This window comes from Equus caballus, chromosome 14 (assembly GCF_041296265.1).
Source record: "Equus caballus isolate H_3958 breed thoroughbred chromosome 14, TB-T2T, whole genome shotgun sequence".
Lineage (NCBI taxonomy): Eukaryota > Metazoa > Chordata > Mammalia > Perissodactyla > Equidae > Equus > Equus caballus.
Genome location: NC_091697.1, coordinates 37,095,572 through 37,121,836, shown reverse-complemented (window position 1 = coordinate 37,121,836; position 26,265 = coordinate 37,095,572). Strand labels below are relative to the sequence as shown.

The window sequence follows — 26,265 nt, the reverse complement described above, 5'->3', positions numbered from 1 at the left end:
AAACCCAAAGTCTAATCCTATGAGTGGCTGAATTACAACACAAATGGAATTTGTAATCTCACAGGGTCTCTTATGTTAAATTTAGGCATTGAATGGGCAGGAGTGGGATCCTGAAAATTAAGATGAGAATAGATGGCAGATTCCAACAAAGCTGAGTGCCTTGAAAGTCTAAATTTTGCTAAACTTCCTTGGCGACTAGCAGTGACCTTCCATCTTTGAGAAGTCTAGTTTCCCTTGCCTGAAGAACCTGTTATGGCCTCTCTTGAGGTGGGAACCTGACAGCAGAATGCTGATTCTTCTCAAGACCTATCTCCCACCACTCTCATTGCTTCCACACCTAACCCAGACTCAGTCCTGGCAGGATTCAGGAGGTCAGGTACAAAGGTAATGACAGGAAAGTATTATAAATGCCAAGAATTTTTGGAAGATTTTGTCAATTTATATTGACAGAAACCTAAGGGATATATAAGGGAATAAATCTGCGTGTGTGAGAATAAAAGGAATATTATGCCAGATTCAGCCAAATTTATTGGGTTGGGTGCCCAAGGAAGAAATTTTGTTTTTATTGTGGGGTGGAATCAGGGAACCACTGGACCCACTGTGAGATGGACCTGAGTCATAAGTCCCTTTTCTAACTGGTAGACCACAATGGCATCATGCAACTCTAGGAATTAGTGTTAATTCAATAATCTCCAAAACTGTCTGATTATATTCCCACAGAAGTAGGAAAAAACCCTATGTATGTGGTTGTATGTACACACACACACACACACACGCAGACACACATATACAATTCATATCAGTTTATTCGTGGAAAAAAGCCTGGAAAGCCCCACACCAAATTGTTAGCAGTGGTTAATTCAGGATTGGGATTTGATTGTGGTGGTGAGGGTGGATGAGCAGATTTTGCCTTTTAAATGTTTTTATTGTTTAACTTTGTTATAATAAATATAAAGGCATATTTGAGAAAAAATGCAAACTTCAAAAATAATAAATATCAGAATTTTGGAAAATATAAATAGGGCAAAGGAAAATGTATAATATCCATATTTCTATAATCAAATATAACTTCTTAAACATTTTAGTTTATTTAAATTTCTAGTCTTTTCTCATGCTTTTAAAAACAGCTTTGTTCAATATAGTAATTGCCATAAAATAAACTGAACATGTGTAAAGTGTTCAATTTGATGAGTTTTGACATAAGTCTGCGCTTGTGAAACCATCTCCAAAATCAATGGAATGAACTTACTCGTGCCACTCAGAAGTTTCTTTCTGTCCTGTTATAGTCCCCTCCTCTCTCCCCTACCATATTCCCCAGCAGCCACTGATCTGCTTTCTTTTACTATAGATTATTTTGCATTTTTATAGAATTATATATAAATGTAATCATACAGTGAATAGTCTTTTTTGTCTGATTTCTTTCTTTCATTCAGTGTAATTATTTTGAGATTCGTCCGTGTTGTTGTGTGTATCAACAGCTTGTTCATTTCTGTTGTGGAGTGGCTGTCCATTGTTTGGATTTCTGTTTTGCTTATCCATTCACCTACTGATGGACATATGAGTTGTTTCCAGTTTTGGGCTATTACAAGTAAGACTGCTACAAGCATTCACATACAAGTCATAGTGACTTTACAGTATGCAGATTATAAACTCTTATCACCTCACACTTAGATTATGGGAACCTGTAAAATGCAGATGATAAAACTTAATTCCTTGGATTAATGTGAGGATTCGGTGATATAATCTGTAAATGGTATTAAGTACTTAGCCCAGTCCCTCATTCATTCATTAAACTAATCTTTAATGAGTGTTTACTATGGGCTGGATGTGGTTATAATATTTGTGGATACAGTGAATAAACAGTGAATAAAGCAAATAGGTTTGTGCTTTCATGGACCCTATAGTCAACCTGGGGTGGGGACAGGTAATAACAAATAAAAACATCTGAGAGTGACAGATGCTATGCAGTGATTAGATGATGATCGGATAGAGAGTGATGGGATGGCTGCTTTAGGCAGGTTAGACAGGTAAGGCCTCTCTGAGGAAGTGATACAAACTAAGAGCTGAATGATAAGAATGGTCAATATTGACTATTATTGTTATTATTGTTATTCCCTTCTTCTTCTTTTTATTTCTGGTTCTCCCTCTTTCCACTTAAGCTGTTCACCTGCCTTACACACCGTCCCATCTCATCACATCACTTTCCTTCTCAAAATCCTTCCATGCCTCATTGAGTGACTTTGCAAGTTGTTATCTGGACTCAGCCAGCAAAGGAAAGTGCTGTTCCTGTGTTACTAGCTGGCTGCCGGCTCCACATGGTGTAGAAAAGGCATCCTTGCCCGAGGCAAAGGCATTTACACCTTCCAGGGAGACAAATGATTAGAGACAGCAGAGGAGGGGCAGACGCAGACACAGAGGTGGGGGTGGATACGAAGCTAACTGGAACTTAATCTATTAGAAGAGGAAAGGGCTTTGAAAAATGAATTAATGATATTTATAGCCGCATCAGGTAAGTAGCTGGCGAGAGCTCGCTGATAATGAGGCCAAGGTTGAATTCCCATATGGACTGGAGAACTTCATGCGGAGAAACTATGCTATTTACTCCCTGGCTATGAGACTCATGCAAACACGTAGCTCTCTGAACCTCAGTTCCCCAATCTAAAATGCGAACACGCATCCCACCTCTCTGCCCCATATGTCATGAGGAACAGATGAGAATGGAAAGTAAAGTGCTTTTTAGACTAATACATTTTAAATATCATCCTTATTATTACTGATTGCATCATTATTTCCATGACCTAGGTACCCTCCTCCCCCACTTCTTCTTCTGCAGTGTATCATCTGGCTCTCTCTCAGAGTGGAGTTTCAACCATCCTGTAAATGCTCCTTATAAATCAATCAATAGGCCCATTATATTGACCCAGAATCAAGAAGATTATTTTCATAGAATGAATACAATGTATATTCTCAAGTACTGGTGCTTGGGCCTCTTCTACCCACTCCTTCTGGCTAAATCTTTTTCTCACTTATTCTAACATTTGTTATATTCGATTGCAGTGCTTCTAACCACTAACCACTAGCGTGGATTTCCTGTCTCCTCTCCATGAATGAGTCCTAGGTCAAGTCACCTCTGATCTTTGTCCTTTTGCCTGATCTCCAGAGAACTGGGAATTAGGTCATTTGGCGTCCACTACCCAGTGATGACAACTATATGGCACACATGCCTCCCCTCCAATTCCCTGCTCAGTGTGGACACTGCTAATTGGCTACTGCACTATCTCCTATTGATGTGGCTTAACAGCACTGTCTAATATGGGCAGCCACTCGTCACATGCAGCTGCTGAGCATTTGAAATATGCCTCGTCCAAATGGACTATGCCATGTGGGTAAAAGGCACAGCAGAGCACGAAGGCCTCACAACAGAAAAAAAGTAAAGTATCTCAATAACTTTTTTATATTGATTACATGTTGAAATGATAATATTTTGCGTATATTGGGTTAAATAAAGTATGCTATTAAAATTAATTTTACCTGTATCTTTTAACTTTTTTTAAGTGGCTACTAGAAAATGTAAAATTGTATATGTGACTCACATTTGTCACTCCTGTTCTATTTACGCTGTGTAGTGCTGCCTTCAAATCATTCTTAAGACAATTCTCTAGGCAGTTAATTATCAATAAAGCAGAAATAAAAGCAATACAGAGTAAAATTTTATGGCAGTAGGGAGAGGTCAATACGCTTTGAGTTTTCAATCTTAGAATATAAAAAAAAGAACCTTCTACTTTATCTAGTTTAGTGGTTCCCAAACTTGTCTGTGCATTAGAAAGTCCTGGGATCTCAAATTGTAAAATTATAGATTTTCAGTTTCCACCCCTGGAGATTCTGGTTTAATAGGTTTGGGATGGGGTCCCAGATTGTGTATTTCAATAAGCAGCCTGGGAGACTCTGATGCGCAGCCAGGCTCGAGAACACCTAAGCTAGGACTTTTTTACATTTCCACGAAGGGACTTTCCCGGAGTGACAAGTTGTTATTGGCAGAGATAGGACCAGAGCGCATGTTCCTCATGGATTACATTTTGTACAGATCCCTGGGATATTTTGTACTACTGTGACCTGAGAGTCTTCACAGAACTGGGGATGGAATGAGGAATTCAGGCTGCATCTCAGCGGGGAGGCACACTTCTCTTCCTTATTTGAAGAAAGCCCGGTTTGGCTCAGCAACCCCCTCTGCTGTCAAAAATTCCTAGCGCAGCCTGGCACAGCTGGCTTTGGGGAAGTGACGGGGCGGGGGGGGGGGGGGGGGGGGGGGGGGGGGGGAGTGGACACAGAGGGATGTAGCATAAAGGAGAGTGCTATGGGAGAACCTATTTGCAACCAGGCAGTGGTCAAAAGGAAACGTTGCAGTTTTAGAGCCAGAAGGCTCTGTAGAGGTCTCCCACCTGACTGCCTCCAGGTCAGAGGAGGAAATTTAGATGAATCATTTCACTTCTCTGGGCATCAGTTTTCTTATCCGAACAAGGGGGATAAAGACACGCTCTGCACCCCTCCCTTATTGGAGACTATTGCAATGTCTAATAGAATAATCAGAATGTTGTTACCAATGTCTTGGTCCAAAGACACACAGCAAGTTAGAGATAGAGCCAGACTTCAAACTCTGCTCTCCAAGTGAAGGTGTATCATACAACCTCAGCTAACAGCTGAGATGTGTTCAGCTGCTTCCAGAGGGACAGGAGCAGGAAAAGCTTACAAGGGAGGTTGAGGCTGGCCTCATGCCTAGGTGAATTAAAGCCAGGTAGCAGCTACCCTGTTATTTATACATTCATTCATTCCTCGTTTATTCAGTAACTCTTACGTTATTGAAACTGTGCAAGGTCTGGTGATAGTAAGTCAAATTAGGCATGGTCCTTGCTATGTCTCCCTGAATATTTCCTTTGTCAGAAATATCCTTAACTAGCTGTCACAGTGTGCAAGTAACATGACTGGGTGAAAAAATGATAGCTGCCAGCACAGTGCTAGGCACTTCCCACGTACTACCTCAGAACACAGAAAAGAAATAGATCTAGAGAGATTTAGTCAATTTCCCAAGGTAAAAGTGTAGCAGGTGGTAGAGTTGGATTCATGACCACTCTTTTTTTTTTTTTTTTTTTGCTCAGGACGATTAGCTCTGAGCTAACATCTGTGCCAATCTTCCTCTATTTTGTATGTGAGTCACCACCACAGCATGGCTGACGAGGGCTATAGGGAGCTGAACTTGAGAACCTGGGCCACCAAAGTGGAACATGCTGAACTTAACCACTACACGATGGAGCATGCCCCCTGATGCCCACTCTTTAAACCACAATGCCACACTGCCTTGAAAAGCACTTCCTTTTGGTAACAGCATTAGGTGGCTGTAAGGCCCTAGGCAAAATGCATATTTGCTTGTGCATGTTCATCAAAGTGTTATTTACAGCAGTGAAAAATAACCTAAAATATTGAATTCTAGTTAAATAAATTATAAAACAATATTTTTGAGGAATATTTAATGTTCTTGGAAAGAGCCATTGATAAAATGCTACTTCATATAGAAAGACATAAATCTTTAAACACTCACTCACATCCACAAATATAGAGAAAAGTATGGAAAGCAATTCACTATTATTTTCAATATTGTTGGGCAGTGGTGTTTTGGAAAATTCTTATTGTTTTTACTTTTTTGAGTTTTCCGTTCTTTCTACATTTTTTTTTTTTACTTTTCCCCCTGACATTTTATTGTGACAATTTCAAACATACAGAAAATTTAGAAGAATTTTACAGTGAATACTCATATACCCATATACCACCTAGATACTACAATTAACATTTTACTGCTCTTGCTTTAGCATATTATCTACTGGTTCCTCTATTTATTCATCTTATTTTTTGATGCATTTCAAAGTAGGTTGTTGGCATCAGTCTACTTCTGCCCAAATACTTCATCATGCATATTGTTAAAATTCAATATTTTTTGTGTTTTTTTTCTTTTTTAAAGATTGGCACCTGAGCTAACATCTGTTGCCAATCTTCTTCTTTTTTTTTTCTTCTTCTTCTGAAAGTCCCCCAGTGCATAGTTGTATATTCTAGTTGTAGGTCCTTCTGGCTCTGCTATGTGGGATGCTGCCTCAGCATGGCCTGATGAGCAGTGCCATGTCCACACCCAGGATCCGAAGCAGTGAAACCCTGGGCTGCCGAAGTGGAGTGAGTGAACTTAACCACTTGGCCATGGGGCCAGCCCCATGTACTTTTCTTTCTTATGGAGTAACATTTACTTACGGTGGAATGCACCAATCCACCTGACAAATCCTTATCAAGATACAGAACATTGTTGGGACTGGCCCCAAGGCTGAGTGGTTAAATTTCCACATGCTCCACTTTGGCAGCCTAGGTTCATGGATTCGGATCCCAAGTGTGGACCTGCTCCACTTGTCAGCCATGCTGTGGAGGCATCCCACATACAAAGTAGAGGAAGACTGGCACCGAGGTTAGCTCAGGGCTAATCTTCCTCAAGCAAAAAAAAAAAAAGGAGGAAGACTGGCAACAGATATTAGCTCAGAGCGAATCTTCCTCACACACACACAAAAAAAGATACAGAACGTTGTCATCACTCCAGAAAGTTCCCTCATCCCCAGTCAATCTCTGTCCCCAAAGAAACTTCTGCTCCAATTTTTTCCAGCATAGATTAGTTTAGCCTGTTATAGAATTTGACGTGAATGGAATCATACAGTATGTAGTCCTTTGTGTAAGGCTTCTTTTATTCAACATAATGTTTTTGAGATTTGCTCATGCTGTTGTATGTTTCAATAGTTTGTTCCTTTCTGCTGGGGATGGTGTGAAGTATACTACTGTTTGTATTTCCATTCTCCTATTGATAGACTCCTAGGCTATTTCCAGTTTTTGGCGATTATAAATAAAGTTATTACGAACATTACAAGTCTTTTTGTGGACATATGTTTTTCTCCTGGATAAATACCTGGGCATAGGTTTTCTGGGTCACAGGGTAGGAATGTATTTAGTTTTATAAGAAACTGCCAGGCCCTTTCTCAAAAAGTGGCTGTACCATTTTATTCTCTTGCCAACAATGTAAGCAAGTTCTGGTTGCTCCATATCCTTGCCAGTATTTGATGCTATCAGTCTTTTAAAAAATTTTAGCCATTCTGATGGGTGTGTAATGGTATGTCATTGTGGACCACATATTATTTTTATAATCAGAAAAAATAAGTTTTATAAAAAAATGAATACAACTGAAATGATGCCAAGGAAAAGAGAAAAAAAGAAAAATACTAGAAATAAATTTGATAAAACTAACAATGCTCTTCTCTGGGTGATTTATGAATGGATTACTTTCTTGTTCTACATTGCTTTAGTTTCTAAATTGTCCAAAAATAAACTTGTATTCTTTTTATTGTGGAAGAAAACATATCTTATTTGTTAAAAAAAAAAAAGTACCCACGAGTGTTAATACATTAATCGAAGACAGTTCAGTGCTATTTTTGTGCTCAATGACTTTACGTGACAGCTTAAAAAGTGGTGGGTTTTGATGGGCTGTGTTTGGGCCTTACCCATAAAAACTCTGTGAGAATGAGTAAGCTGCTTCCTCTGTCTGGGCTTCAGCTTCTTCCTCTTTTCTTAGAAGTAGATTGGAAAAAGTTATCAGAATAGGTTATCCTCTATCAATTGTAAAGAAAGTATGTGCGAAACTGATAGGCATTTGAGGAAGTAAAAAGTAGGACAAATAAGCTTTGGTGGAGAATGGAGCCTCATTCCTTAGGAGTTTCAAGCTGAATAAAAGAGCCCTTTGCCATGGGACTCATTGGAAAGGTCCAGGGCTACAGGGAGGCTGCAGCGGGAAGTGAGGAGAATGTCAGCTTCAGGGTCAGACAGTCCTGGTTTCAAGTTCAGGCACCACCCTCTTCTTGATCTTTGATCTTGGGCAATTGCTTTCTCTGAGTCTCAGATTCTGCATCTGCTAAATGAACATAATAATACCTTTATCCTCTTAGCGTGTGTGTATGTGTGTATTTTAAATCAGATAGTATTTATAGACATTATCATTTACAGAGGTGCTTGGGACAGTCTTCTGCCTTGGACTGTAGTAACAAGTGACAAAACTGGGGGAGGAGAACTTGAAATAGAAGGAAACGAAAGGGAACCAGAGACAAATTTAGAAATCTAGATGGTGGAGGCTTAGCAGGATGCTAGAAGGTGATCTAATCAAAACTCCCGTTCTTGCAGAGGAGAAAAATAAAGTCTAGGATTGACTCCCCATGGAGATGGTGGCAGGGCCAGTGTTGGAACCCAGGTGATTTATTTTCCAGTCATACCACAAAGCTTCAGCTAACTTTCCAATTTGACTCTAGCCTGGTGTCAGTCAGATGAAGCGGAATTTTCCCTGCACATCCCACTAGGACCACTCAGCTTGGAGTTTTCAAGTGCTGTCACCAGCAAGAGAACAGAAACAAGCTCTCCAGGAGACTTGTCACTGGGCGATTTAATTCTTCTCTTCAGCTCTTTAAATTTTGCAAGCTCAAGCGATAGGCCTAAAAACCAAGTTGTTGGTCAGCTTAGCTCTGTCCTGGAGCTGTTTGTTGCATTTCACTCTGATTCTTCCCAAGCTCAGGCATCAACTTCCCTGGAAACTACGTACTGCCCACCGAGCGATTTTCTGCGTATTAATTTCATCCATGAGAAGTTTCCTCCATTGCCCTGGGTTGCAGCCCAGAGACTTACTGTCTGACAGCGGTGTGATTTTCCATCACTTTCAAAGGAGGACTAGTATCCCTGGCGTGCTGATTTGCCCCCATGAGTTTCTTTCAAGGTTGTTTGCCACTGATTGGGTGGCGTTAGCGTGCTTCTCTGCTTAATCTCAGAGAAAAAAATTTCTTTTCACAAAGTTAAAAACTAAGAACTTGGAATCCCTCCTTTCAGACCTTCAGTTTTTGGTCTGTAGAAAGATTTCAGCACTCTCTTGGGCGATTTTACTGGCTGAGAAAAAGAAAAGAAAAGAAAGATCAAGATCTAGCTTGAGTCTTCTCCTGCTCCTTGACCTGAATATCTATAAAAAGTCTTCTCTCCCTGCATGCCGCATTCCTCTCTGACTTTGCAAAGGGGTGCTCATGAGTCAGCACTCTGCCTTGGAGCTCTTGAGACAGGAAATGACATAAAGCTATCCAAGGGAAGGCTGTTCTCACAGGAGGGTTTTTACTCCAGCCTCATTCAAAAAATAATGACCCTTTTGTGAGCAAATCTCTTGGGAAACATCTAGCCTAGTTTTCTAAGATGTTGGATGGTGGTTAGAGGAGTGAGCGGACTTTGGAACACTATGAAGACTGACTCTGGATCCATCTTTCCTTAAATATCTCTTAGGATCAGGATTAGCTTCATGCTGGAAGGAACAATTTCTACCAAGTTCCTTCAACCCAAGGCATAGAAAACACAGAAGAAATATTGATGCATTCTTGCACTTTCCAACACAAATGTATTTCATAGAATCCTTGCTGCTATAAAGAAATTCTTTGAAAGCAAAATGTAAGAGATCTTTGTTTATAGAAAAGTCCTTTCTTCCCTCAGCTAAGGGCTCCTTGTTCTTTTGCTATCTCCACTCCATCCCTGGCCTGCTTTGTTTATGTCACAAAGTCAATATTGTACTCCACCTACTGACGTTCACTATGGTAGGGAAGATAGAGTTGTAGGTTGCGATCCCAAAGGGGATGTGGTGGACTAGAAAGGCCTGGAGCTCAGTCCGGTGTCATAAATTCAGGCTCTGGTTTTGCTAATGACTTCTCAGACCTCAACATCACCAATCATATCTAAGAAAAAAGTTTTACATGTCATAATGCATGCGAGACAGTTAACACGGTCAAGGCACAGAGTGAGCACCCAGTAAATTCTAGCTGTAGTGGGCAGGAAAGTTTGTTTCACCAAATGCTTTCTTCCTTAATAGGTGCATGTGGCAGGGAGACTGTACTCCTTTAAGATGATGAGAAATAGGGCTGCTGAAAGGGGACCAGGATATATATATATGCAGAACTGCACATTTATTGAAGATGCATATTGACTAGTTCTTTTCCTGAGGGCTTCCTCTTTCGCTGTGGGTCAGTGTGTGATATAGTAGAAAAGTAGTAGACCTCAAGTAAGATAGATTTGGGCTCCAGATTGTATTCTACTGATTTTAGTCGTGCAACGTTGTGTAAGTTACTTAAAAATACTCCTCTTACAGGTTTAGTAGAGTGCCCTAAGTGTTTTCTGCCCTTCCCTGCCTTCCATACCTGATGCTGAGAGAACTAGGCGGGAGCACTGGAAATGACTCCATTCTCTGTGTGAAACCAGCCCTGAAGAAGCAATTAAGGCAGCCCGAAGGTGTTGGCAGAAGCCTAATAAACCTCATGGGTGTGTTATTTGGGGTTGCTAACCTTCCTCACAATTGGACTCTTCTATTCACAGATTAGCACCAATAATAAGCCCCATTGAAGAGAATGACTCTAATGGGTTCCTAGTTGTTGCTTTGGGATCAAAGTTGACCATCTATTCTGAGAATGGTCTGTTTGAGGTTGTGTCTACTGTTTGCTCAAGTGAACTGATAAATAAGTGAAAAATTCACTTCACATCCTGGTTGTTGGGTCTGTGCAAAGCCCGCCCAAGCAATCTGGCTGGTTTTCATCTATAAACTCATAGAGCGTTTTGACCCCATATGGATACTGCCTTCTTGTGCAGGTTTGTGCACGTGTGTTTGTATGAGTCTCTCTTTGTATGTAGAGAGAGTGTATGTGTGAGTACAAATTTAAAACCATGATGCAGACAAATGAAGACACTTAGAGAAAGAAACCAGCCAAAGGCCCAAGTAGAAATCTGCTTGTGTGGCTGATCTCTCCTGCATTAGTGTAACTTAAAAAGTGTAAGGCAAACATTTTGGCTTAATGAACACGACCTGTCATAAATTCTAACGATTTAGGGGGAAAACAAATGATGAGAAGATTCAGCCCCAAGACTGAGGATATTCCACACCTTTCTCTTTAGGCAATTAATACAAGAAGGATATCCAAGTCAGTTACTGTTTTGGTCAAGGGTCATTGTATAATTTTTTTCTTGATTTGTAGACTCTTTTGATTAGTCCTTTGTATTCTTTATTGTGGTAAAATATACATAACATAACATTGACCATTTTAGCCTTTTATTTTTGAGGAGGAGGATTAGCCCGGAGCTAACATCTGCCTCCAATCCTCCTCTTTTTTTGCTGAGGAAGACTGGCCGTGAGCTAACATCCATGCCCATCTGCCTCTACTTTATATGTGGGACGACCACCACAGCATGGCTTTCGGAATGGTGCCATGATAGCACCCGGGATCCGAACTGGCGAACCCCGGGCTGCCAAAGTGGAACATGCACGCTTAAGCACTGTGCCACTGGGCCGGCCCCCATTTTAGTCATTTTTAAGTGTATAGTTCAGTGGCATTAAGTACATTCATATTGTTGTGTAACCATCATCACCATCCATCTCCAGAACTTTTTCATCTTCCCAAACTGAAGCTCATTCAATCCTTCAGATTTTTAAGAGACAGCAAGTTACAGATTTTGGTACAGTCTATACCTTATTTACATGAGGACTTATCACAGGAAACAGCACATCCTTTCTATTACTGAAATGACTCAACTGAATAAATAAGTGGTGTTAACTGATTACTGACAATGAACCAAGTACTATGCTGGGGATGATGTTGAACAAACCAGACAAAATCTTGCCATGTCAGATCTTACGGATTGTTTTCTTCTTGTGACGGGCAGAATAATGGCCCTCCAAAGGAGTCCATGGCCCGATCCCTGGAACCTGTGACTATGTGACTTTACATGGGCAGAAGGGGACTTTGAGATGTGATTAAGAATCTTTTTTTTCTTTTATCTTTACATCGAGGTAAAAAAAAAAGCACATTATGGATGTGGGACAAGGATCTTGAATTGAGGAGATTATCCTGGATTATCTGGGTGGACCCAATGTAATTACCAGGATTCTTATAAGGGAAAGAGGGAGGCAGAGACTCAGAAAAGGAGATGAGACAGCAGAACAGAGTGATGGGAAGGGGGCCATGAGCCAAGGAAGGTGGGCAGCCTCTAGAAGCTGGAAAAGGCAAGGAATGGATCCTTTCCTAGAGTCTCCAGAAGGAATGCAGCCTTCTCGACACTTTGGCTTCAGCCTGTAAGATTCATTTTGGACTTCTGATCCACAGAACTGTAAGAAAATAAATTTGTGCTGTTTTAAGCCACTAAGTTTGTGGTAATTTGTTATAGCAGCAATAGAAAACTAATACACTTGTCTTTTTGCTTAGTTTTAAGTTAAAGTGTTTCTTTCTTTTTTTTTTTTTGGTGAGGAGGATTGGCCCTGAGCTGACATCTGTTGCCAGTCTTCCTCTTTTTTCTTTTTTTTGGCTTGAGGAAGATTGTCCCTGAGCTAACATTGGTACCAATTTTCCTATGTTTTGTATAGGAGATGCTGCCACATCATGGCCTGATGAGCGATGTGTAGGTCGGTGCCCAGGATCCAAACCTGCAAACTCTGGGCCACCACCAAAGCAGAGCATGTGAGCTTAAACACAGTGCCCCAAGGCTGGCCCCTAGGGGGTTTCTTTGTTGTGAGTTTTGCCTAGTTGATTTGGCAAAGTGTGAAGTTTTTCCAGAACACAGAATTGTGTTTACTCCAGAAGCCCTGCCTGCCCCATGTCATTAGGCCTGTGTGTGGACTTTCAACAGGCTGTAACTCGTATTTAATTCATCTCTATTTTCTCACCCCCTAGCACCATGCTGGGTACACTAAAAGTCTAGCACTCAATCTAGGAGACATCCTACACTTGGCTCAGGCCCTTTCTGCAAACAGAGCAACTGTACTATTACTTAGTAAATTTACAGATGTGTAATCACTTTGCCTACAGTAAAAATGGTTGCTACCAAATGCTGGTAGTGTATTCACATGTGCTGTATACTAAACTATAAGATATGTGATTTTTCTGAGACCCAGATAAAAGGCATAAATATTCTATGCAGGAGTCTTTCTTACATTAAAAGGAAAATCTTTGACAATTCTAAACTCTCAATATTTACCTAGTCTTGTGTGTGTCTGAAATAATAATCCGTATCCTTTTTGCTGGATAATTCCCTCTCGAAAATGGAGAATGATATTTTTCAAGCTTTCAGACTTCATTCTGTGGCCTCCCTCTCCAATGTGCTGGGCAGAGAGGTCAGGGCTGAGTGGGTAAAAGAGTAAATAGCTACCAGTCTTCGGAAGAATAGAACATGAGCATGAGAATGGGAACTCCATGTTCTCTGCTTTCTTGACCTAAGACCAAAGAAGAAGTGATTCTTCCATTTGTCTGATTTTAAGACATCCTCATAAAAGTATCTTTTTAAAAAGCTCTGGGGGCCACCAGGTGGCATAGTGGTTCAGTTTGCCTGCTCCGCTTCAGCAGCCTGGGGCTTGCCGGTTCCAATCCTGGGCATGGACCTACACACGGCTCATCAAGCCATGCTGTGGCAGCATCTCACATAAAATAGAGGAAGATTGGTACAGACGTTAGCTCCGTGACAATCTTCCTCCAGCAAGAAGAGGAAGATTGACAACAGATGTTAGCTCAGGGCCGGTCTTCCTCATCAAAAATAAAAAAAAAAGAAAGAAAATAAATAAATCTGAGGTGCCAGCTGAACATGTCTGTTTCATGTTGGAAATGAAATCTAAGGAATAGAAAGTTGAACCTTTAAAATGCCTTAAAAGGCCCTTCATTACCTAGGTGACCCTTTTCCCTGCCTGTTCAGCTTCTTCTCTCAACATTTTGCCTCCTAATCTTCCAACCTTCTGAATTTTGTCTTAGCTTGTACCTGACTAAGGCTGCACGATTCTTTTTTCTCCCTCTTGTCGCCCTACCTTGGCCTTACTGACTCCTACACAACCTTCAACCTAGAGGCTGCTTCCTCAGATTAGCTTTCTCTGATTGCACACATTCTGAATGTAGGTCTTACACACTGTATTATTGATGCTCATTTACCTGTCTGTCTCCCCCACTAGACTGTAAGCTCCATGAAGGTGTGTTGCTTGGGGGGCTGCGTCCACTGTCCATCGTTTTCCCCACCATGTTTGGCACTTCCTTCTAACAGACTGGCCCTCTGCTCACAGGCCAAATCTACCTCCGTCAACCTTTTATGTACCACCATTTGTTTTAATTGCACAGTTGTACATGACTGAGCAAACGGCAGACGGGTACCTGTAATCAAACAGTCGGGAGATTGTAAGCACTTCCGTTCATTCCTGGAGCAGTCACCGAGCCTTGGCAATAGGCAATTTAAATTCTGGACAACGAGTTTTCAAGCCGCTTCAACAGCTACATTTTGAGAAGAGCGGAAAACCCCCGACCCTTTGATAATTAGACTGAATCAGTTTTCATAATTCTACTTTATGCACTAGAATGCTTAGCAAACTTCATTACCAGCAGCCTGATGAGAATGCTTTTAGCTTCTAATATAGATCTTGTAAGTAATTTCGGTAAGCAACCGAACTACGGCCACTCTGCACAGCAGTGTTTCTTAGACAAGATGATCTTACAGTTTCATCATTATAAATAATTTCAAAGTAGGTGCAGGAAAGAGCATACAATTGCATCTTGTCTATGTATGTTTGATCCAGAGAAAGGACAGCTGATGGCCACGTTTGAAAGCAGCCACCATAAACCCCTGTAACCCAGGAAGCCTGCATTTGCTGAACTTGTAAACTGATATCTTTTCTTTTGCTCTGCATATCTGGAACATTGCCAGAATCTAAAACACTCCTACTAATTAAGGGGAATGTACCCAGAAAAGACGTGTGACTTACTATCTGATGGAGCACCCTGGGCTTCCCCTTTTGTAACACTGATAAATTATTCCTTCAATGTCTCTTTAACCCACAGTAGCCTGAAAGCTCCATCAAGGCAGAATTCATTTCTGTCTTTGCCACTGAATCCCCGGCACACGAAAGTAGACATTTCACAAATATTTATTGGATGGAGTAGTGAATGACACGGATGAATAAACTTCCATAGGTATATATTGGTATATACATTGTTTTATCCTTGGAAGCTCAACCTAACTCTGTTCTGAGTTAGAACTCTATAGCTTATTTGTAAAATTGCTTTGTATCCTGTGTCAGTTACAATGGCTACATAATAAACCATCCCAAAACTTATGATTACCCCTCAACAACATTTATTTTGCTCACAAATCTGTCGTCTGAACAGGGCTCAGTGGAGAAGGCTCATTTCTGCTCTACTTGGTGCTGGCTGGGGCAGCTTGGTGGTTGGAGAGTGAGATCATTCAAAAGCTGCTCCCAGCCTAGGCTAGGAATCCTGAACACCAGGGGCTGGGGCAGCTAGGGCTCTTCTCTAACTCTGGGTGGTCTCTTCATGTAATCTCTCCAGCATGGTGGCTTCAGGGTAATTGGACCTTGCATATGACGGCTCAGGGCTCCAGAGATGCATGTTCTGAGGAGAGAGAAAAAGCCAAGTAAAAGTTGTGCAGCTTTGTATGACCTAGCCGCCTAAGACTCATGGCATTACTTCTGCTGCATTCTCTTCGTTTGAAGAAGTCACTGCGACTAGCCTGTACTCAAGGAGAGGTTGAATTAGACTCTACACTTTGTGGGAGAAGTGTCAATGAACTTGCAAACAAGTTTTAAAACGGTCACTCACCCAATCACTGTTCTGGGAGTTTTGCAAAATCTATAAAGTCAAAATCAATAAAGTTGAGGCTTGAACCCTTCTTCTGAGGAGATAAGAACTCCTGCAGAGAAGTAAAACTAGAATAGCATTGTCGCTTCTTACGTACAGGGATGACAGTGAGGAGTTTGGATGAGGACCCTTCTCACTCCAACGTAAGGCAAAGCATTATCACTCCTCCAAGGGGTGCAATTTTGGGGGGCATTTCTGTTCGTTGAATGCATGCAAGTGGGACTCTTATAAAGGGAGAAGAGGTATAACAGGCAAAGACGATGTAGATGTTAGTAGGCACATGATTTTCTGTACCCTCACTGCTTCCTTGTTCTGTCTGGCCTTGTTCCAGCAGGCTAGACTTCAGGAAGGCCGCTTAGTGACTTCCCCCTGACCCTCCAGTTGCCCTTTTCAGATATTTTCTTCCTCAACTCCTCCCACAATTGTGCAAAGTATGACTTTGATAATAAACATAATAACTTCCCTATTCCTAAAACCTTAATAATTTTCCTATGACTGTTATAGCGATAATGGTTCTGTTATCTGATTGAATTCTGACTGATAGAGAAGAAACCAATGTTGTATTTTATTAAAAAACTCCTTTTTTTTGGGACTAAATAGAGTTTGAATAGTTTGTTATTTGCAATATGAAGCCTCAACTTCATATAGATGGCAGCTATAAACCATGTCTATGGGATCTTTTTAATCTAATGGTGCTCCCAGAATACTTTGCATTGACCTCTTTTAAACATCACCAAAGATGGATAAAGTGCAGTTTAATATTATGCAGGACAACATATATTTTTCTTCTGCTACACAAATGGTTGCCAAACTTTTTCTGAAAGAAGCCAAATAGTAAACATTCGAGGCTTTGAGGGTTCCTGTTACAAAGACTCAAGTGTGCTGTTATAGTGCGAAAACAGCCATGGACAATACTTGATTGAATGGGAGAAGCCGTGTCCAATGAAACTTTATTTACAAACACAGGCTTTGGGCAGGATTTGGCCCCGTGGCTCTTAGTTTGCCAGTCAGTGCTCAGAAGCTAGCAGACATTCTGTAAATGTTGACTTGATGGAGGAAAAATGCTCTGTAATAGAAATGATTTTCTGGAAGATCAAAGAGGATAAAACAAGCAGGGGTGTAAACAAAACAAAAGGTGATCTGCCGGAAGTATCAAGTGTGCAACAAAAAAGGATATCAGAGAACCAAAGGAGGAAAGACGGGAGAGGTTATTATCAAAGAAATTGAGATTAAAGTAAAATTGTTTGTGACTTTTTTTTTCTATGTAGTGGTAGGAAATGTGTGTTGCAGAAGGTATATTTGTTTCATAAAGTGGAGTGCAAGCAATGACATTTTTTTACATATTCTAAAAATATTAAGCCTAGTTCAGGCCCCCACGTGTCAACGTTGACAAGACAGACAATACCGGTCATTTGTGTGAACGTGTAAGTGGGTATGCGCCAGTGGGGCCTCCCTTTCCTAGTCTGGTTGGAGATTCATGGCTTATGCAGTCCAGGAAAATGTTGCAGGCACTCAATTTCTGGCACTCAATTCAAAGTGGTCACCATGGTGCCAAAACCTACTGTGGGATTGTTCCTGAGGTTCCCAAGGTCACAGCACTGGGGGCTCAGGCCTCAGCCACTCCTGTGCCTTAGAGGGACTGGGTTTGAGGAGGGCCAACTCTTCCTCATTCCTTATCCCCAGGCAAGAGGAATCTTACTTCAGATTACCCTCAAAGCACCAAGCACCACTCCTCTTTATTTTGGAAAACCCAGATAGTTGCAAACTAGCCGCCCCTGGAATATTTTGTTCAAATCCCCTCTGGGCAGCCAGCTGAGTATTTACAGCCCAATTAACAAAGAGCCCATCTCTCCTGAAGGCCTGACCCTGGGCAAGGGCTTCAGAACCACCTCGTCTGATTTGGGCTTGTAATCAGGGCCCTCCCACCCCCACGTCTATCAGGAAGTTTTCCTTTTGGGCCCCAGAACAAAGATCCGTAAATACCATTCATTCCTTCCTGATAGACAAGAAGAAATAAACACAGAGAAATATCTCAGTAGATTATTGTGCTACAGTAAATTCTCAATAAATCATCACGCTACATATGTAAAATACCTTTTGCTGTTAAAAGAAACTCATGAGAATCAAATGAAACAGGGCATGGGAAATCTAGCTTTCTTTTGTTTCTCACTGTTTGTAGGGCATGGATGTGAAAAATACATTTCCTGGTTGGAGGTGATGTTCACAGTTAAAATGAGGAGAGAGCAAAAGGATTTTCAAGATGAGATGAATTACAGAGGAAATACTTCTCTCTGGCAGATGTGAGTTTGCTGACTCTTTCTTTGTTTTTTCTCTCTGAACTTCTAAATATGGTGAGTTTCTTCTGAGTCCCTGAAAATTGCCCAGCTGTTTGCAGGGTATTTAAAGAACTCTAGGGAATGTTTCTAAATTCTGATGATCTCCTCCTAAAGGGAGGTGGGAGGATTAAGGAGCTGCTTAGTTTACATCACAGGTATGTGATTCACAGACCCTTGTTCTTAAAATGCTTGATAAGGTGGAGCCTAGATGAGTTGAGATTAAGTGACTGGACCAGACCCAGCTACAATCTACAAATTCTCCAGATCTGGGAATGCAGAAAAGCTTGTTTCAGAACATAGGTGTTACAGGAAGTTTTCCTTCTAGCTCTTTCCTTTATTAACTGTGTGAACTTTTCGCCAGGACTTACTGTCCTTAAGCCTCAGCTTCCTTGTTCCTAAAACAGAGGTAACAATAGCACCTACCTCATGGGATTGAGGGAAGTATGGAGTAGTGGGTAAGAGCATGGACGTGGAGTCGGATTGCCCAGGTCCCATTTTTGGCTCTACTGCCTGTTAGCTCTGTGTGAGCTTGGGCAAGTTCTTCACTTCTCTGGGCACCAGTTTCCCCATATGGAGAATGGAGTTAACAATAGGACCTAGTTCTTAGGGTTGCCATAATAATTTAAAAAATTAAGAGAAGTAAAGTACTAGGACAGTGCCTGGTGGAGCTCAGTAAATTGTAGTTCTTCCTGTTGTTATTAGAAGCAAGAATGAAATTGGGGGAGCCAGTGTCAAAAAGCCTAAGTGGGCCTCTGGAAGATACTCAGCATCATGATGGATGCCAAGTGCAGGACCATCTTAGGTGGCACGAGTTCTTTGCCTAGAAATGTTCCTTGGATGGATATCTATATCTTACTTATACGCTGATGCTCGCAATCCAATTGTTAAAGAATGAATTCACTAGCCTATCACAGTATGTTTTGGTTATCTATTGCTACATGAAAACTACCCCTAAAATTAGTGACTTGAAATAACAACCACCATTTATTATTTTTCATGATTCCTTGGGTTGACTGGGCAATTTTGTTTTACGTGGTGTTGGGAAGGATGCAGTCATCTTGATGCGGGGTTGGTGAGCTGAGGAGTCGAAAGAAAGATTTCTTGGACTCTCAAGGTCTGGCAGTGGTGCTCTTTTATTTAGAGAGTAGTACAGAATAGCATGGGGACAGGACCCATGGGCAGTGAAGAGCTGTTGCTGCTGCCGCATGGGGACAGGACCCATGGACAGTCAGAGCTCCTGCTGCTGCCCTGAGTTGAGGGTTAGGGCTAAATTTATAAGGCACGGGTACGTGACTTATTTTTACTGGAAAAAGGAAAGATGATGTAAAAAGTCATTAAATGATTTCAGTGCAGATGGGGTCTGGTTATTGTGTGGTCATATAACTTTAGATACCAATCTGGTCATATAGATCGGCATGTAGGTGAGGATGCCCTGGGCTTCTCTCCTGGGGCAGCCCTAATTCATACCGTAAAAATCCAGCGGGTCATATAGTTTAGCATGTAGGCCAGGTCACCTTGGGCTTCTCTACCTGGGGCAGCCTTAATCCACATCAATCTGAGGGGCTCAATTGGGTGTGATGTCCAACATGCTTGCTCACATGGTGCACAGTCAGTGTTGGCTGTTGGCGGGGAGCTCAGCTGGGGATGCCAAACAAAGCACCTCACTTTTCCTCCACGTATCCTTTCTATGTGGCTTTGGTTGCTTACATCATGTGTCTGGGGTCCAAGGGGTAGGAAGTGGAAGCTACTAGTCCTCTTGAGATATGAGCTCAGAAGTTCCAGAATGTCACTTCTGCAGCCTTCTATTGCTCACACCAGTCACAGGGCCAGCCCAGATTTAAATGGAGGAGAAATAAATCCCATCTCTTGATATGAGGAGCAGTAATCAGGGATAGAAGGGCAGTCTTTGGAAACTAGCTGTCTGTATTAATAATCTATTGACGTGTGACAAATTATCCCAAAACATAGCAGCTTAAAACAAAGGACATTTCTTATTTCACATGGTTTCTGAGGGTCAGGGATCTGGAAATGGCTGAGCTGAGTGGTTCCAATTTTAGAAACTCTTAGGATGTTGCAGTTGTCAACCTACAAAAACAGAAACCAGTTTAAGAGGCAAGTGTTTATTTGAGATTAATGAATCACAATTCGGGGAATACAGATTCAGGCTGAAGCCTAAATAGTGTCCCGATTACAAGGTGAAAGCAAGGGTTTTTTATGAGAAAAGGAAGAGGATAATTACATAAGTTGAAAGAGGAAAGAAAAAAAAATTTGTATGGGTGTTAATAAGCTAACTTGCCCCTGGGTATGCATAGTTGGTTATTGATTCTATCTTCAAACAGAAAATTCATAATCTTCAGTCTTGTGATCAGGATGTCTGTTTCTCTGTTAACTTCTCAAATTTTGGCTATAAAACACTGGTGGTTTCAGACCAATCCAAAGGTTTGGCCTAGTCCAAGGTTTAAGACAGCAAAGTAATTTCTCTAGAAAGGCAGCGCTGACTCCATTTTATTTATTTTATTACTTTTTTTTGAAGAAGATTAGCCCTAAGCTAATATCCGCCACCAACCTTCTCTTTTCACTGAGGAAGATTGGCCCTGAGCTAACATCTGTGCACATCTTCCTCTGTTTTATATATGGGATGCCTGCCACAGCATGGCTGGATAAGCGGTGCATAGGTCTGCGACGGGGATCCGAACTGGTGAACACTGGGCCACCAAAATGAAGTGTGCAAACGTAACCACTATGCCACCGGGCTGGCCCTGACTCCATTTTAAAATGGCTCCACTAAAGTCACTTTTGACACAGTCAAGCTGCCAGCCAGTGCTGCAGTTTCTGAAGGAGCCGGAGTATTGGCTACTAAGCTCACTCACATGGCTATCGGCAGGAGACTTCAGTTTCTTGCCACATGGTTCTCTCAATAGGGCTGCTCATGATATGATATCCCTCAGTAGGAGTGATCTAAGAAAAGATAGAGAGAAAAGGAGAAAGAGAGAGGAAAAGCAGAGTGAGAGAGAGCAAGAGAGAAAGAGAAAAAAACCCCTCAAGACAGGAACCACAATCTTTTTGTAACTTAATCTTGGAAGTGACATAGTGTCATTTCTGCTCTGTGCTATCGGCCACGCAGATCAAACCTGGTGCGATGTGGGAGCGGGCTACAAAAGGGTGTAGCTTGGGGACCACTGGGAGTCATTCTAGAGGCTACTTCTCAGAAACTTGTTAAATTTGCTGGCTTCTTGGCTGAGATTCTGGTGTGGACCACACTTTGGGAAACCTTGACCATACCAAAGCTTTAATCTTATTGACAGTCTGATGTCCAAAGGGCAGTTAATTGTCTGCTGTGAGTACATACTTACCCTTTAGTGTGAGTAGATGTGTGTTTCTCCTCTGCCTCCCTGTAGGTTTTGATGTGTACTAAACTTGAAGACCACAGATCCCTGGGTTGTTTGGAGCAGATGCCACCGACTGGTGTATGGTTTTTTGGTTTTGAGCTCTTCAGTGAAGAGCCTATTTTTGATTTTTCCTAAGCTGCAGATCCCTGCTATCGATAGGCATGCATGTTCTCAAAGGTAAGAGTCCATATAATTGGGTCCTTACCTGGAGATACTCATCACGTGCATATGTACATTGATGGTATCACTACCACTGGATTTCATGAGCATCTCCAGTAAAACACTAAGTTCCTAACCTTCTGGTTTACTCTTATCATCATGAGAAAGCCCTCCAACTGTGTTTGGATTTGTCCCTCTCTCCTTCCCTCCCTTCCTCCCTTCCTCTTTCTTTCTCTTCCTCCCTTCTATTCAAAAAAATGCCTGTGTAGAAGTTACCTTTTGGGCTGTCTGCTTAGCTCACAATGATTCTCCCTTCTCTTTTGCCCCCTCTCCAATGTCCCCACTAATTGCGTTTGAACTGCATAGCCCTGACCATCTGAACTTAGCAAATTGGGTCATTGTGGACACCCGACTCAAGCTGGGCAATCTGATTAGCTTCTCTGGAATTTGGAATTGGGACCAAAGGGGAGACAATAAGGGATTTTTTTTTGCTTGGCTGGACTCCTGTTCTATAGGTGCAGAAATTGTGGTGGAAATGAGTCCCTCTACCACCACCCTGCCCTTTTTCTGTGTAGGCTGATAACAGAAAAATCAGTCTGTAGTGATTAAAGAGCAAGGCATGTGTAGGGTGAATTGGTGATGGAATATGGAAGAGAGAGACCTTTGGATTCCAAATGGCTATCCATTTCTTATATGTGTCTCTTCCTGGGTCTCAGCTTGGATTCCATGAGCTTTCCATGGATGCTTATAATATGCACTCCACCTCCCCACCCTTTTAAATTTAAGATAGCTCCCATAGATTTCTGTTACAATCCATAATACAGGCACTGTGATTATACCCATAACCTGGTGAGTTCAGATATTGGAAGAGAAGATTCTTGCTAAAGGCCACCTGTAGAACAATAGAGGCATGGATATAAGGTACTGGAAGCATGAGGAGGGATTTCTCACTCCACCTGGGAGTGCTGGCAAAGCTTTCACAGGGCAAGTGAAATTTGAGCTAGGCTTGAGCATGGCAGGAGTTTACTAGGAATGACAGGGGTCTAAGTCTGGTGTGGCCAGGCTGGTGTGTAAAGGCATAAGGAGAGCAACCATAGAAACTGGGGCTATAATTTGATACCAGGAAAGTCAAGGGTTTCTTATGCTATGCTAAAAATAACAAGGAATATTTTCAAAAGAGAAGTGAAGATAATTTAAAAGCGTAATTTGGAAACAATTGGTCTGGAATGTCTGCTCATTATGGATTCATTTGCTATGCACTATAATAGAGCTGGTCCTTGTAAATGCATTTGGAATTCAAATAACTCTCACATATACCTTCCATAAGGTTTGGCCTCTCCAGTACTTTAGAGCAAGCTATTGAAAAACATCCATAATCTTTCATTCTGGTTGTAATATTTCTGTGGCATGGGAAAGACATTAAGAAAGACTTTCACACATCATGTTTGGCTCAGACAGATGTTAATTAGAAACAAAAGCAATTTGTGTTTAATTTAATGGTAGTGGGAGATTCATTATGCTGTTCTTTGGTCAGACACAGTGCGGTGAAGGTAGACTTCTATGTTATTTTCTCTCTCTTTCTAGTCTCTTTGTCTTTCACAACCATGGTTTAATGTATTTCCTGGTGATTCTGACTCTTCATTTTCTCTCCCACTTGATTTTTTTCCGTATTGTCACTATAACATTTGAAATTTAATTCTTTTCTGCTTCTGAGCTTTTGTTTGTTTTACTTTCTGTAAGTATACATTTCTAATTTTTCTTTTCGGTGGGCGAAGTCGGTTGTGGCTTATTCAGGGCTTGGCAGCCCACCACTAGGTTACATCGACTCTTAGTTTTTCACATTCATCCTCTTGCTAACCTTATAACCTTTCCCTTCTTACTAACATATTCATTGACAATTACCCAGGGATGAAGGAGGAAAAAGAACTCAGTTAAAATTTGGTGACTTTTTGAGCAAATTTGATGAAAGTTTAGTTGGGGAAAGAGTTGAATCTCCTGGTTCTTTTGAAACAAGAACTTTGATTATCAGTAGAGCTGACACTCCCTGGGAATACTGACTTTTGCTGTGGAGGGAAAGGCTAACAGTATTATGAGGACAAACCCAGTTTTTGGTAAGACCTGTTTTTTTGGGAAGTAATTAAGAATTCAGAGCCCTGGGATTCTTTTCAGAAGTTTTAGCAAGCTGTAAGGAAAAGTTTTCTTTTAGGAAGGTGGGTCTAACAGAGACTTCTAGACTACTCCTTCATGGAATAGCGTGCTTCTCATTTGGGAGAGCAGAATAGCTATAACCCCTGCTCTCTTCAGTGAAAGATGAAGGCAGATAGTATGGCTTTTAGGCCCATAGTTATGTATTCTAGTCCTTGCTTTGCCACTCACTAGCTATGTGATAACAACAGCAGCAATACAAGTAATAAAAACATACTCATGGGTTATCATGCTGTTGTTATATGTCAGACATACTTATCTTATTATACTTTGCTCTTGCAAAAACATGATGAAATAGGAAAATTATTATCTCTATTATATATATAGGGACACTGAGTCAGAGAGAGATTACGGCAATCCTCCCTTATTTGTGGGGGATACATTCCAAGACCCCCAGTGATGCCTGAAACTGTGGATAGTACTGAACTATACATATACAGTACCATGTTTTTTCCCAGCTAACAGGCTAATGGGCAGGTAACCTACATAGCATGGGTATGCTGGACCAAGGGATGATTCATGTCCTGGGCAGGATGGAGCAGGACAGCGCAAGATTTCATCATACTACTCAGAATGACGTGCAATTTAAAACTTACAGATTATTTATTTCTGGAATTTTCCATTTAATATTTTTGGAACTCGGTTGACCATAGATAAATGAAATCCTGGAAAACGGAACTGTGGACAAGGGGGGACTACTGTATGTAGTTTGCTCAAGGTTACTTGGTTGGTAACTGGCAGGAATGTAACCCTGGAGCCTTTGTTGTCAACCACTATATTATACTTTCTCTCAACATTCAATTGCCTGGTTTTTCTGGGCCTCTGTTTCTTCTTACAAAAAGGAAACTTGTGATTGCTCTGACATCCTCCCCCTCTCAGAGAGGATCAAAGGAGAGTGTGAAAGGGAAAATGTTTTAAAGAATATAAAGTAGCAGAAAAATACAAACAATTAATAAGTGGGCATGCTGAAGGAGAGAAAGAGAGAAGGAAGGCTCCCTGGTGCGAGAATTAGAGTTTGACCTTCAGCAAAAGGGCTGCCATTACTGTGCTGACAGCCCAAACCTGGGACCTGGGTCTTTTCTTCCACAGCTGTCAGAATGGCAGGGGCTGGGGACAGACGCCAGGCCTGGGCATCCAGGCGTGAGTGGCAAGGCCTTCTTCACCAGCGTCTCTGAGCAGATTCACTCAGAGCTTGACCTTTTGAATGTGAAACATCTGTCAGGTTGCCAAGCGCCAACCAACCAGGGGGTGGATTCAGCCAGGGGATGAATATTCCTGGGGCTGTTCCAGGGATGCTCTCTTTCTGACTCATTTTCTAACTGTAAAATTGTGTGGTTTATTTGAGTGTTTTCAAATTATATACACCCACCCCAAGCCTAGTAAGTCTTTCTGGGTGGTGTTTGGGGGAGAGAGTGCTTGTTCTCTTGGGAATTGTTGATATAAATAGTATGTTTATAATCTCAGTTGACCCATTTGGACAAGAGATTTGCACAAGAGAGCCCTGTTGAAAAGCAAAATCGTGGACTATTCTACAAACTTGTTATTGGTGGAAAAGCTTTCCTTTAGGAATCAAACCTGAGGACTAACCTGAGAAGTTAATAATTTGAGTCACATATTTACAGTCGTTAGCTACCTAGAATGTGAATTCACAACATTGTTGTTTAAGTGTTTAAGTTAGGTAGTTTGTAAAATGGCTGCGAATTCCTCTCATCCCAGATGGCACTCCCCTTTGCCACATGACTTTGTCATCTTTTCATCGAGAATGGAGTCTGTTTCTCCACCTCTTCACTCTAGGCTTGGCCATATGACCTGCTTTGGTCAAAGGAACATTTAGAAATGTAATGCAAGCAGAGGCTTGAAAACTGTTTGTGTATTGGGCTTTCCCTCTCTTGCTGCCAGGACCCCTTTTGCTACCACAGGACAAAGCCCACATCAGTCACCTAGAAGATGAGAAAACATGGGGAGCAAGAACTGGGGTCCAGAGAGGCCCCTACACCAACTGTTTTGCCAACCACCAGGCATGTGAGTGAAGCTACCTTGTCTTAGTTCATTTGGGCTACAATAACAAAATATTAGAGACTGAATGGCTTATAAACAACAGACGTTTATTTCTCACAGTCCTGAAGGCTGGAAAGTCCAAGATCAAGGTGCGACAGACAGATTTGGTGTCTGGTGAGAGCCTTGCTCATAGACAGCAGTCTTCTCACTATGTCCTCACATGGCAGACGGGGTGAGGGAGTTCTCTGACGTCTTGTGACGCTGTTATTTATGATAAATATATATTTGGTCTTCGTCTTGTTCCTGTCAGAGCTCCTAAGACCCTTGGAATTTCTTAAGTAATTTGAGTAATAAAGGTGTCTTTTGTTGTTCATAGCAAGCTTATTTCAACCACATCTTAGTTTATGTTAATGAGGTGACCTT

General features: G+C 41.5%; 1 long non-coding RNA gene across 4 annotated transcripts in view; it reads left to right on the top strand.

Annotated features, from left to right (window-relative positions):
- The first annotated feature begins 3,348 nt into the window (after positions 1-3,348).
- LOC138917444 (uncharacterized) overlaps positions 3,349-26,265 on the top strand; it is a 427,142-nt gene continuing 404,225 nt past the window's right edge. For all 4 annotated transcript variants that reach the window (XR_011425475.1, XR_011425474.1, XR_011425476.1 and 1 more), the window contains exon 1: positions 3,349-3,430. This is a non-coding gene — a long non-coding RNA (uncharacterized lncRNA). The remainder of the gene's footprint in view (positions 3,431-26,265) is intronic.